The sequence below is a fragment of the Schistocerca nitens genome, chromosome 12, assembly GCF_023898315.1.
Source record: "Schistocerca nitens isolate TAMUIC-IGC-003100 chromosome 12, iqSchNite1.1, whole genome shotgun sequence".
Taxonomy (NCBI): Eukaryota; Metazoa; Arthropoda; class Insecta; order Orthoptera; family Acrididae; genus Schistocerca; species Schistocerca nitens.
This window is the reverse complement of record NC_064625.1, coordinates 123956079-123970982: the sequence shown is the minus strand read 5'-3', so window position 1 is coordinate 123970982 and position 14904 is coordinate 123956079. Positions and strand designations below refer to the sequence as shown.

Sequence of the window (14904 nt, the reverse complement as noted above, 5' to 3'; positions counted from 1 at the left end):
ACTTGTCACTTGTTAATCCTATTTTAGATTACTTCACCATTCTTAACTACTCAGCACTGCTACAGATTATGCTCAGACAATAAATTTTTGATGGTTCGAACCTGCATCTGATCAATCCAATTGAAATTTTCTGTGATTCACCTAAACCGCTTCAGGCAAACATCGGTATGGTCCCTTTGAAAGGGTACGGCTAACTTCCTTCCCCCTTCCTTCCCTAATCCGACGGGACCGATGACCTCGCTGTTTGGTCCCCCCCTCCAAATCGACCGATCAGTTTTTGACAAAATATTCCCATATATTGCTATTTCGAATCCTGTGCCACTTTCCTCGATGCTGATCTCGTCCTCACTGAAGGCCAGCTGCACAGTTCTCTCCACATCAAACCTACTAACAGACAAGAGTACTTACATTTTGACAGTTGCCACCCTTTCCACATCAGACATTCACTCCAATATAGCATCAACATTCGACGCAAACATATTTGTTCGGATTCGGACTCTGTAGAGCGATACACCACCATTCTCACCTGGATGTATTTACCCCACCGGCCTAGTTAAAAAGCAGATTTCCCAGGCCATCACATACAAAACAGCTTCAGAGCACACCATTGGTGTCTTAGTATTATCCTGGTCTGGAATGTATTAATTGTCTACTTCGACAGGGCCACGACTTCCTAAAATGGTGCCCTGGAAGAGAGATCCATTCTGTCTGAGTTTTTACCCACGACACCTAGAATAGCTTTCAGTCACCCACCCAACCTCCGCAATGTGCGTGGCTCCTACCCCTGTGAGCGTCCCTGCTGGAAGATTTGCCCTCTGCACCATCCCAGTACTACCTGTAGCAGCCCTGTAACTGAAAAAAAAAAAAAAAGGCTGTAGCACTGAGGTCATCAGTCCCCTAGAACTTAGAACTACTTAAACCTAACTAACCTAAGTACATCACATACATCCGTGCCCGAGGCAGGATTCGAACCTGCGACCGTAATGGTCGCACGGTTCCAGGCTGAAGCGCCTAGAACCGCTTGGCCACAACTGCCAGCCAGTCCTGTAACTGGCAGAACCTACCTAAGGCAGATACATATACCAGCTGTTATGCAAACACTGTTTGGCCTTTCACATCGGCACAACTACCACCAAATCATCAGGTAGCATGAATGGGCATTGCCAGAGGGTGAGTACTGGAAACACACAATATCCTGTCACAGAGCGTGCTTTACAACACGACTATCGTGACCCCGGTGCCTATTTCATCACATGTGCCATCTGGATTCTTCCCACAGACACCAGTTTCTGAGAACTCTGCAGTGGAAACTAACACTACAATATGTCCCAGACTCTCAGTATTCACGTGACCTTAATTTACGTTAATTCCTTCCGTCTCAACATTGTCACAGCAACTACTACTTTCTTCACTCAATTTTAGTGTTCTACACCTTTCATTTTCTGACTCGTTTATTTTTTGCCGTCCCTCCTCCCACCTCTGTTACATACAATGCACATAGCTTTTCACTCTTATTAACTCGTGCACAATGTTTCAGTAGTAATTTCTGTCTTGCATATTACCCTGTCTTCCACCTTTAGTCTCTCGGGTTTTCAAATCTCATCCAGCGCAGTCCCCAACAATCAGTCTTTCCTCCTCATCCTCTCTGGTAAGTCTCCCCTGATCTGTGGTTCTGGGAGACTTTCCCAAAGTGTACACCTTTTCTAGGCACATCCAGTCCTTCGCCCCTCTTCCTTCCCCTTCTGCCTGAAAAGGAGCCACGTGTTCTGCCGCCACTTGGTGAGTAAATTAGATTATACTCAACGCTGGATATGAGGAGTGTATTCTATGTATAAGGTCACTGGAAAAGCTGTGGTGACTATTTTTTGTCTCGAAAATGACAATGATTGAAAACATTCTGAAATATGCAAATGCAAGGTTAGTTCACATGCAGAAATTGCATGTAGGGACATGGATGAACACTCAAACAACTGTAAAGATATAGACGAGAAAAAAGATTAAACAGACGTTGTTGCTTCAGATGTGTTTTACTGTCAGTTGCAACAGTACAGGGCAGGAACATGGACCTTTAACATCCTAGTCCCCCAAAATAGTCTCCCAACGAATCCAGCACATACTGCCATTGCTGTGGAAGATCCCGAATACTGGTGGTCTAACCACGAGTGAATTGTCGGATCTCGCACTTCACTGCTGTGGCAATGTATTTACGTGTTTGAAGGTGTGTTCCGTGCAACAGTTCTTCCAGTTGTGCTACGAGGTCACAACTGTGAGTTGATAAGTGTGGTGAATACGGTGGATGCTCCAGTACTTCCATCTTTATCGCACGAGCAGGTTCTGCACACATGCTGCCCTGTGGACTCTTGCGTCATTCTGAAGAATTAATGCACCGTGTAGACGTTCGTGACATTTTTGCAGAATAACCCGTTGTAGGTGCCGTTGCAGGAAAGTGTGACAGTAGCACAGTGCATTAACAGTCTGTCTGTGTGGGACGAAATGGCACAGAATCACTCCTCTGTCACTGGCTATGATGACCATTAACTTGACAGGAGAGGGATTGCTACAAAATTTCTGCCTGCGTGTCGAACCCGGATGACACCATTCCACAGACTGGCGCTTCAGTTCCGAAATTCATCTGTAGCGACGATTCTCGCAAGCCTATTGTCTCCCTCCTCATTGTAATGTGGCCACTTTTCCACTTCGTGCGCGAGGCACACACTTTGCAGCAACTTTACACACCTGTAGCTCGTCGTGTACAATCCTGTAGGTTGTTGTCTATCCCATACCAGTACGGTGCTGTAATTCCTCCAGCTACCATCGAATGTCATTCTCCGAGCATCGGGCGATCTAGGTACTAGTGTAGTCTGTCGCGCACTGATCGGTGTGTGTCGGCCGTTGCAGCTCTGCCGTGCCCGAATGCGTCAACCCACAGAGCTCTGTACGGTACAGTAGACCGGCGTCTCGTACTGCTTCCACGAGCTCCTCTCAGCATTGTGGCGAATTCTTTTCACTGTGAACTGCAGTCTTCATGTAAGAGTGTTGTGAGTATCTGGTAACATCTGTCCCGACTGGCTGCTCAACTTGCACTGTGGTCTAGTTTCACACTTCGTTCTCTTAGGAAGGACTGCCATCCAGTGCCACATCACATGGGGAGGCCCCCGATGCCTCAAATGCACGTAGCTTGTAATATACTATTGTGTACTGTTCCAATTGACAGTAAAACATGTCTGTAACAACAAATTTTTTTTCTTTGTCTTTTTCCGTGTGCTTTGACTATATGGCAGTGTGTGTATATTTGTGCGTCTCCCTACGTGTAGTGTTTACATATGAATTAACCTTCTATTTGTATATTTCAGAATTTCTTAATTCGTTACCATTTTAAAGACAAAAAATAGTTGCCGTGACATTCTCGATGACCCTCATATCTATTGTATTCTGAAAAGCATTTGACTTTGTACCACTCCACTGCTTGTTAGTGAAATTGCCAATATGTGGGGTATCAAACAAAAGTAACTGGACTTCAGAACACAGTGTGCCAGCTCGGATGGAAAAGCAGAGGAATGTGGAAGTTGAGGCATACGCCCAGGAAGTACGTGTGGAACCTTGTTGTTTGTGTTGTGTGACACTGACCTGGCAGACAATATTAATAGTAACCTCAGACTTTTTGTACATGATGCAGTTATTTGTAACAAAATATTGTCTTTAAAAGTTGCAGAAATATACAGATTTTGATAAGATTTCAAAGTGATGCAAAGACTGGAAACATGCTTCAGATGTTCATAAATGTAAAACTGAGCACTTCAGAAAACAAAAAGTGTAGTGTTCTATGATTTCACTAGAAATGAGTCACAACTGGATTCACTGTCATTTGGATATCTCGGAGGAACAATTTGCGGAAACATCAGGTAAGCTCATTTGTAACTAAAGCGTGTGGCGGAGTTAGATTTCTGGGTCAGATGTGGTACAAATGCAGCAAGCCTACAAAGCATATCGATTACAAAATACCTTTGTGATGCAGACAAAAATGGTACTCAAATATGTTGGGTGCCTGTCGAGCAGAACTTGTACAAGGAAGGGTAGTGTATGTGGTCACAAGTTCGTTTGACCTGTGAGAAAAATGTTAATAAACCTTAACTAGCAGACACTTGAAGATAGATGGCAATTATCACCCAAAAGTTTCTAGAACTTACATGAAATGAGAAATATACTACAACCATGTATATGTTGATCCCATAGTAGCTGCGAAGACAAAATTAGAGTAATTGCTGTGTCCACAGAGGTATTTAAGCAGTCAATCTTCATTTGCTATGTCTTGGGATGGGAATACGATCTAACAAGTGGTAAAACAAAAGTGCCCTCTGCCATACACTCAAGTTGTTTGCAGAGTGTAGATGTAAATTTAAATATGGCAGCTGCAGTGCTGTGGCCATTGATCCACAGGTGCATTCTGATCCCTGGCACCGACTGTATACTGGTAGTAATATGATAGCATTCACCAGTGTTTACTTTTACACTTACCAAAATGGTTCAAGTAATTGAAAATCCCCCCCAATTATGAAAAATGCACGATGATTCGATTTGTTTGCAGGCGAAGTGAAATGTTTCAAAATTCATCGACGAATTAGTGTTCTTTGTGGAGGATGCAGTCGGAGCGCGATGCAATGGTAAGAAAAGGTTTAGAATTCAAAGATGGTAGTAGTAACATTTGTGTGGAAGTACAGTGTAGACGACCACTGGACTGCAAGAGGAGAAGACCAAGTAACTAATAATGTAATATGTCATGCAATTGTGAGAAAAGAGATTTGTGGTACAACTTTACTAATATGGAAAACATTGCTAGCTGCCGTCCTGTGGCATTAGGAAATAATAAATTTTGTAAAACTAGGAAGTGTGTGGTCAAACATTGTGGAGGGAGACCAAGGCTGGAATACACTGAGGTGACAAAAGTCATGGGATAATGTCGTGTCTGACCTCCTTTTCTCTGACATAGTGTGGCAACTCGACATAGCACGGACTCGACAACTCGTCGCAAGTCCCGTGAATAATATTGAGCCGCCCTGCTTCTATAGCCTTCCGTAATTGCAAAAGTGTTGCCGGTGAAGGATTTTCTGCACGAACTGACCTCTCGATTATGTCCCACAAATGTTCGACAGGATTCGTGTCGGGCTGTCTAGGTGTCCAAATAATTTGCTCGAATTGCCCGGAATGTTCTTCAAACTAATTGCGAACAATTGTTGTCCGGTGACATGGCACACGGTAATCTGTAATAGTTCCATCATTGTCTGGCATCGTGAGGTCCACGAATGGTTGCAAATGGTCTCAGAGTAGCCAAATACAACCATTCCCAGTGAACGATCAGTTCAGTTGGACCAGAGGACCCAGTCTATGTCACGTAAACGCAGCTCACATCATTACAGAGCCACTACCATCTCGCACAGAGTCTAGTGACAATCTGGGTCCACGGCGTTGTGGGATCTGCACCACACTTGCACCCTACAGTCGGCTCTTACTGACAGAAATTGGGACTCCTGTGACCGGGTCCGCAGCTCTCGGTCGCGTTCTCGTTTCCCGAGCACAGGGTCCCGGGTTCGATTCCCGGCAGGGTTGGGGATTTTCACCTGCCTCAAGATGATGACTGGGTGTTTGTGTTGTCCTCCTCATTTCATCATCATTCATGCACATGACAAGATTGGACTGAGAAAAGGTTGGGAATTTGTATGGGCGTTGATAACTGAACTGTTGAGTGCCCCACAATGCAATCATCATCATCATCATCATTCTGTGACTGGGCCATGGTTTTAAAGTCAATTAGGGTACACCTGATATGCTCACGAGCTAGCAAAGGCACTTGTCAGTTGTCTGCTGCCATGTTGTTGTTGTTGTTGTTGTTGTTGTGGTCTTCAGTCCTGAGACTGGTTTGATGCAGCTCTCCATGCTACTCTATCCTGTACAAGCTTCTTCATCTCCCAGTACCTACTGCAACCTACATCCTTCTGAATCTGCTTAGTGTATTCATCTCTTGGTCTCCCTCTACGATTTTTACCCTCCACGCTGCCCTCCAATGCTAAATTTGTGATCCCTTGATGCCTCAAAACATGTCCTACCAACCGATCCCTTCTTCTAGTCAAGCTGTGCCACAAACTTCTCTTCTCCCCAATCCTATTCAATACCTCCTCATTAGTTACGTGATCTACCCACCTTACCTTCAGCATTCTTCTGTAGCACCACATTTCGAAAGCTTCTATTCTCTTCTTGTCCAAACTAGTTATCGTCCATGTTTCACTTCCATACATGGCTACACTCCATACAAATACTTTCAGAAACGACTTCCTGACACTTAAATCTATACTCGATGTTAGCAAATTTCTCTTCTTGAGAAACGCTTTCCTTGCCATTGCCAGTCTACATTTTATATCCTCTCTACTTCGACCATCATCAGTTATTTTGCTCCCCAAATAGCAAAACTCCTTTACTACTTTAAGTGTCTCATTTCCTAATCTAATTCCCTCAGCATCACCCGACTTAATTTGACTACATTCCATTATCCTCGTTTTGCTTTTGTTGATGTTCATCTTATACCCTCCTTTCAAGACACTGTCCATTCCGTTCAACTGCTCTTCCAAGTCCTTTGCTGTCTTTGACAGAATTACAATGTCATCGGTGAACCTCAGAGTTTTTACTTCTTCTCCATGAATTTTAATACCTACTCCGAATTTTTCTTTTGTTTCCTTTACTGCTTTCTGCTGCCATAGTCCATTAATATCAAATTTCTCTGCACTGTGCTAACGGATACATTCGTCTTGTGACCCACTCGGATTACTGCTGTTATTTCACGCTGTGTCAGTCATCTGTTAGCACTGACAAATCTGTGTGAGTGCCACTGCCCTCGGTCGTCGAGTGAAGGCCGTCGGCAATCACATTGTCAGTGGTGGGAGGTAATACCTGAAATTTGATATTCTGTGCACGCTCTGGACACTGTGGCTCTCGGAATATTAAATTCCCTAACGTTTTCTGGAACAGAATGTCCTGTGCATCTAGCTTCGACTACCATTCTGCGTTCAGAGTATGTTAATTCCTGTCGTGTGACAATAATCGCATTAGAAATCTTTTCACGTGAATCACCTGGGTACAAATGACAGCTCCACTGAAGCACTGCCATTTTATGCCTCGCATAAATGATACTAGAATCATCTGTATATTTGTGTATCGCTATTCCGTGACTTCTGTCACCTCGGTAGCAGTTTCAAGTGTATGTAGGCCGTTGTAGCTGTGCAGAGATGAAGGGATAGACTAGTGTGGAAAACAGCCTGCAATAAATACCGAGAACGGAGAAACACAAGAAGTAGTGGAGAGGCAAGAGTGCAATAGCAATTGATGTATGAGAGCTGTAACTTCAATAACAACATTTTATTTACAGCTGATACAGAAAGGATACATCTTTCAATGTTTCGCTGTCTGTGTAGTCACCAGCATTGTGTACAACCTGTTGCTAGTCATGCGGAAGTCGTAGGATACCTATAATTGCTTGACTAATCTCTGGAACAGTTCTGAAGTGAATTCCACGAAATCCTTTAGCCGTCTTAGGAACTGAGTCAGCCAGATGGAAAGTATGTTACAGCACTTCTCAGCCTCATCAATAAAACAAATCAGTGTCACCTTGCAGTGTTTGCAAGTGGGCACTGTCCTGCAAATGGTGGCTGGATTCTGCAAAAGGTGTTGCTGCTTCGTTATGATAGCTGGTAAAGAGTTCTGTTCCAAAACAGAACAGTAATACAGCATGCTGACCATCTGTGTTGGGGAGCAGTATGTGTTAGGATAACACTGTCACAGTTCATCACGAAAAGCGATGTAATATTCGGTTACTGAGCTTCTGAGACACTTTCGATTGTCGCAGTGACTTACAGTGACATCATTCATCTGATCGGTTTCAGGTGTGGCGCTTAAGATTTGGACGGTGTCGCATCTGGCGTAACGGTAGCCTGTAAAAAAAGCCTGCCTTTCACATCTGTACTTTTATGTGTTGGTATGAGCAGTGTCGTATCGTGACAATTTCTGCATGTGAATGCCTGGAATCCGTCATGATAGAATTTTTCTTGTGCCCGGGAGTTCCTTCAGAATATGAAGCACAGTTATATGTACTAATCCTGTCTCCCAGGCCACCTCACAACCCATCTGGTATCGGTGAGCGATAACGTAGTATGAGTGTACCCTACTTCCTTACTGACACCAGAACGACTGGGCTGTCAAATGTCCGTCACATTTTGGCTTCCCTCATTGAAAGCTTTTAGCCACCTTGTCACTGTTTTGAAAGACAGTGCAGATTCCTCGCAAGCCTCTTAAAGACTTTGATGACACTGTCAGGCTGTGCATCATGTGACACATTTAATTTGTATCCGACTCTGTTGTCATTGTTTCAAAAACACTGACAGCACTATTTCAAACCGGCCACTCAACACGACTGTGTTCTTCTCGTGACTGTGCGTGTGTGCAATAAGGGAAGGCAGAGATTGTTCGTGCTGACTTAAGGTAGGTACTTGTAATTAACCTGTCGTATAACCGACATTATTTGATTCTGTCACATTGTGCTTCTGTGGCAGTGTTGGCCCTATTAAAGTTCTGTCCCTCGTGTGTCAATTTAACAGGAGAGTGCCAGGGACAGAATCGGAGTCCCCGTGTGGGGCACACCATAGACCTGCTGTCTATCAGGAGAGAGGACACACAGAGACAGTGATGAATCTGGCAGTGACACGAGGTATTGTCAGTCTTTTTTTTTTTTTGCATAGAATGCTTAGTGCACCTTTCTTTTCAGCTTCTCTCCTAATTCTTTAACCACCTCTTAACCTGTGTCTGACTCTGAGCACCTCCTAGGTAAAGTGCTGTCAGAACTCAGCAAGAAAAGTTATCCTTGAGACACAGATGAATGACTGACATTAGCTGCTAGTGGACATCGATTGAAATCGTTTGGGAATGTCGAAAACATGTGTCAGCGAGGACTCAAACCCCGGATCTCCTGCTTACTAGACTGCACCATCCAGACACAGTGGTCTTTCGCAACTGCACGAACTCCTCAGTGTGGCTCCTGTTGGACATGTCGTCTTCTCCCCCCCCGAATACCCGCTTCCACCCCTCAGTACCCCCCCACCCTTCCACCCCTCAGTACCCCCCCACCCTTCCACCCCTCAGTACCCCCCCACCCTTCCACCCCTCAGTACCCCCCCACCGTTCCACCCCTCAGTACCCCCCCACCCTTCCACCCCTCAGTACCCCCCCACCCTTCCACCACTCAGTACCCCCACACCCGCACCCTTCCACCACTCAGTACCCCCACACCCGCACCCTACCACACCTCAGTATCCCCACCACCCTTCCAGCCCTCAGTACCCCCACCACCCTTCCACCCCTCAGTACCCCCACCATCCTTCCACCCCTCAGTACCCCCACCACCCTTCCACCCCTCAGTACCCCCACCACCCTTCCACCCCTCAGTACCCCCCCCCCCACCCGACCACACCTCTGTACCCCCCCATCCCTTCCATGCCTCAGTACCCCCCCACCCGCACCCTACCACACCTCAGTCCCCCCCCCCCCCCCACTAACACCCCTCAGTCCCCCCCCCCACTACCACCCCTCAGTACCACCACCACCACCACCGCACCCAACCACACCTCAGTACGCCCCCCGCACCCAACCACACCTCAGTACGCCCCCCGCACCCAACCACACCTCAGTACCCCCCACCACCCTGCACCCTTCCACTCCTCAGTACCCCCCACCCGCACCCTACCACCCCTCAGTACCCCCGCCACCCTACCACCCCTCAGTACGCCCACCACCCTTCCACCCCTCAGTACCCCCCCCTTCCACCCCTCGTAACCCCCCTTCCACCCCTCAGTACCCAACCCCCCCACCCTTCCACCCCTCAGTACCCCCCACCCTTCCACCCCTCAGTACCTCCCTCTCGCACCCAACCACACCACAGTACCACCCCCCGCCCCCTATCACCCCTCAGTACACCCACCCCCCCGCCCCCTACCACCCCTCAGAACCCCCACCCCCCGCCCCCTACCACCCCTCAGTACCCCCACCCCCCGCCCCCTACCACCCCTCAGTACCCCCACCCCCCCACACCCTACAACTCCTCAGTACCCCCCCACCCGCACCCTACAACTCCTCAGTACCCCCCCACCCGCACCCTACAACTCCTCAGTACCACCCCCCCCACCCACCCGCACCCTATAACTCCTCAGTACCCCCCCCCACCCACCCACCCGCATCCTACAACTCCTCAGTACCACCCCACCCACCTGCACTCTACAACTCCTCAGTACCCCCCCCCCCCCACCCGCACCCTTCCACCCCTCAGTACCCCCGCCCACCCGACCACCCCACAGTACCCCCCATCCCTTCCATCCCTCAGTACCCCACCCACCCCCACCCTTCCACCCCTCAGTACCCCCACCCTTCCACCCCTCAGTACCCCCACCCTTCCACCCCTCAGTACCCCCACCCTTCCACCCCTCAGTACCCCCACCCTTCCACCCCTCAGTACCCCCCACCCTTCCACCCCTCGGTACCCCCCCACCCTTCCACCCCTGAGTACCCCCACCCTTCCACCCCTCGGTACCCCCCACCCCCACCCTTCCACCCTTCGGTACCTCGCCCCACCCTTCCACCCCTCGGTACCCACCCACCCACACCCACCCACCCACACCCACCCAGCCACACACACACACACACACACACACACACACACACACACACACACACACACACACACACACACACACACACACACACACACACACACACACTTCCACCACTCGGTACCCCCACCCTACCCCTCGGTACCTCCCACCCCCCTTCCACCCCTCGGTACCCCCCTTCCACCCCTCGGTACCCCCCTTCCACCCCTCGGTACCCCCCTTCCACCCCTCGGTACCCCCCTTCCACCCCTCGGTACCCCCCTTCCACCCCTCGGTACCCCCCTTCCACCCCTCGGTACCCCCCTTCCACCCCTCGGTACCCCCCTTCCACCCCTCGGTACCCCCCCTTCCACCCCTCGGTACCCCCCTTCCACCCCTCGGTACCCCCCTTCCACCCCTCGGTACCCCCCTTCCACCCCTCGGTACCCCCCTTCCACCCCTCGGTACCCCCCTTCCACCCCTCGGTACCCCCCTTCCACCCCTCGGTACCCCCCTTCCACCCCTCGGTACCCCCCTTCCACCCCTCGGTACCCCCCTTCCACCCCTCGGTACCCCCCTTCCACCCCTCGGTACCCCCCTTCCACCCCTCGGTACCCCCCTTCCACCCCTCGGTACCCCCCTTCCACCCCTCGGTACCCCCCTTCCACCCCTCGGTACCCCCCTTCCACCCCTCGGTACCCCCCTTCCACCCCTCGGTACCCCCCTTCCACCCCTCGGTACCCCCCTTCCACCCCTCGGTACCCCCCTTCCACCCCTCGGTACCCCCCTTCCACCCCTCGGTACCCCCCTTCCACCCCTCGGTACCCCCCTTCCACCCCTCGGTACCCCCCTTCCACCCCTCGGTACCCCCCTTCCACCCCTCGGTACCCCCCTTCCACCCCTCGGTACCCCCCTTCCACCCCTCGGTACCCCCCTTCCACCCCTCGGTACCCCCCTTCCACCCCTCGGTACCCCCCTTCCACCCCTCGGTACCCCCCTTCCACCCCTCGGTACCCCCCTTCCACCCCTCGGTACCCCCCTTCCACCCCTCGGTACCCCCCTTCCACCCCTCGGTACCCCCCTTCCACCCCTCGGTACCCCCCTTCCACCCCTCGGTACCCCCCCTTCCACCCCTCGGTACCCCCCCTTCCACCCCTCGGTACCCCCCCTCCACCCCTCGGTACCCCCCCTCCACCCCTCGGTACCCCCCCTCCACCTTTCGGTACCCCCCCCTCCACCTTTCGGTACCCCCCCTCCACCTTTCGGTACCCCCCTCCCACCCCTCGGTACCCCCTCCCACCCCTCGGTACCCCCCTCCCACCCCTCGGTACCCCCCCTCCCACCCCTCGGTACCCCCCCTCCCACGCCTCGGTACCCCCCTCCCACCCCTCGGTACCCCCCCTCCCACCCCTCGGTACCCCCCCTCCCACGCCTCGGTACCCCCTTACCCCCACCCTTCCACCCCCCGGTACCCCCACCCCCCACCCTTCCACCCCTAGGTACTCCCCACCCTTCCACCCCTCGATACCCCCCATCCCCCCTGTACGTGGCAGTCTGTCGTCCCTGGTCACCCCATGAGATGGTGCTCTTCTCTCTTTCAACTGTATCGTGCTGTCCCTCCACGTTCTCTGCCCCATACCAGATTGCTATTCATGTGAGAGTTGGATTCAGGTGGGAGGTGACGGTGGCAGTGCATGTGTGGGTACGAGCTGTGCTTGTGTAGGCTTTGGTGGGAAGCTATTATGCGTAACAGTCTTTAAGTAATGCTTGTCTGCAGCTCAATGGGTCATCATTGCGGTGAGTAGCAACGTATATTTTCTTAATATTGTTAAAATACTGCCAAGAACTTTAAATTGTGGTTCAAAATTTTTCATGTTTCCTGGTGACACGAGCATTCTTTAATGTAACAGATGAGGGTAATGTTTGCTGCATCCAACTAGTGATGTACTTGATAGAAAGGTAAGGGTGTGGTAGTATTTCCTACCTACAGTTACTAATAAGTCACTATTGTTTATTGTGATAGTTATAACTGTAAGTTATGTTGGTAATGTGCAACTGTATACAAGAATGGTTGCATGTTGTGAACCAACTGCTGTGGACCTCTCTTTGTTAGGTAAGCAAGCATTTTTGTTAGGTTTGAAAGTTACATACACACCTCATAATGTAATCAGTTAATGGTACTCCATCCTTGTCCACATAGTATAAGCTGTCTCACATGGTGTCATTTAACACTACACGTGTCAACTTGCAAACATTTGGCCAGGAGTACTAACCTCTGTGGTGGTTTATTCAGAAGTGCCACCTTCCTGACAGCAACGGTGGAGAAGACAGAAACATCATTTGAAGTGACTAGAATATGCCCATAGCATCCTAATTTTTATTTGGCAGAGGATGTAGCTTCTTCTCCTGTAATGGCTAGTGATCAAACTGCAGTTCAGGTCGTCGAGTATAATAATGTGGGCAGAGACAGGTCCAGTGAAGAAAAAGTGGTATCGACAGCATCTCTGTGTCGACTGCACTCGGCGCACGACATGCTGCTCACAGCTATGCGGTAGACAGAACTTTCAATCTTCCGATCTCCGACGAGGGGCCACACGCGTACAAACCACTAGAGGATGCTAAAATGGTGAGATCTCACTGTGATCAACTCTGGCCAGTACATCCTTTTAAACAGCCCAATTCAGAGTTCGCTCCGCAGGTTGTGTGCATGTACAGACTTGAGAACATTAATGTAGATGACTAACATGAGGAATATTATATCAAACTTGTTATGGTGTAAAGTCGAGCGCCGGCACGCCCGTGGGAATGACAGAGAAGGGAAGGCTCTGAGATGAAGTCAGCCAATCGCATGCTGACACTCCTCTCTGGCACGACAATGCGACAGCATCGGTGGCCCCTATGTGAAGAGGGCGTAAGTGCCACAACCGACTAGTGATGGCTCAGTTCTATAGCAGCTTCAAAATTAGGCACTTCTATAGCAGTGTCGAAGCTTGTCGCTTCGCTTATACTTCCTATGTAGCAGAGGCTAGATTTGTCTATACTGAAGAAGGCTGCTTATTTTGTATGTCACCCTTTACTTGCGACACATGTGTGTAATTGACAAAGTTAAGTATTGGATCTTTTCTTTTTGTAATAAAATTCATTAATACGATTTGTTTGAATGTTTGTCTAGCGAACCCAGCATGAAGCTTCCTAGGCACCACAAAACTGAAGTGAAATGATCGTATGGCATTGATGGCCAGGAGTCTCCACATGGGGAAGTTGGGCTGTCGAGTTGCAGGTCCTTCCAGTTGTCACCACATTGGGAGACGCGTGTGTCGATGATGATGAAATGGTGTCAGTCAAACACCCAATCCCTGATCAAAGAATATCTCCCACCTGGCCAGAAATCAAACCTGGGCCTGCTGCACGGTTGTCAGATGTGCTGACCATTCAGTTAAGGGACCGGAATACGTCGAACTAGCATGATGCTACTAAGTATTACTGATATTAAGTGACTTACGTTGTGAATAAGCATTTGATACTATTTGGTTCTATCCAAAACATTACTATCATTCATATATAACGCAGCACCACAGAAGAACATACGGTGTTGTACACTACTGGCCATTAAAATTGCTACACCACGAAGATGACGTACTACAGATGCGAAATTTAACTGACAGGAAGAAGATGCTATGATATGCAAATGATTAGCTTTTCAGAGCATTCACACAAGGTTGGCGCCGGTGGCGACACCTACAACGTGCTGAAATGAGGAAAGTTTCCAACCGATTTCTCATACACAAACAGCAGTTAACTGGCGTTGCCTGGTGAAACGTTGTTGTGATGCCTCGTGTTAGGAGGAGAAATGCGTACCATCACATTTCCGACTTCAATAAAGGTTGGATTGTAGCCTATCGCGATTGCAGTTTATCGTATCGTGACATTGCTGCTCGCGTTGGTCGAGATCCAATGACTGTTAGCAGAATACGGAATCGGTGGGTTCAGGAGAGTAATACGGAACACCGTGCTGGATTCGGACGGCCTCTTATCACTAGCAGTCGAGATGACAGGTATCTTATCCGCATGGCTGTAACGGATCATGCAGCCACGTCTCGATCCCTGAGTCAACAGATGGGGATGTTTGCAAGACAACAACCACCTGCACGAACAGTTCGACGACGTTTGCAGCACCATGGACTATCAGTTCGGAGACCGTGGCTGTGGTTACCCTTGATGCTGC

General features: G+C 49.5%; 1 protein-coding gene across 2 annotated transcripts in view; it reads left to right on the top strand.

The window, feature by feature from the left end:
• The window catches only part of LOC126215057 (uncharacterized), a 128390-nt gene that overhangs the window by 80770 nt on the left and 32716 nt on the right, over nucleotides 1-14904 (top strand). The gene's annotated exons all lie outside the window — the stretch shown is intronic.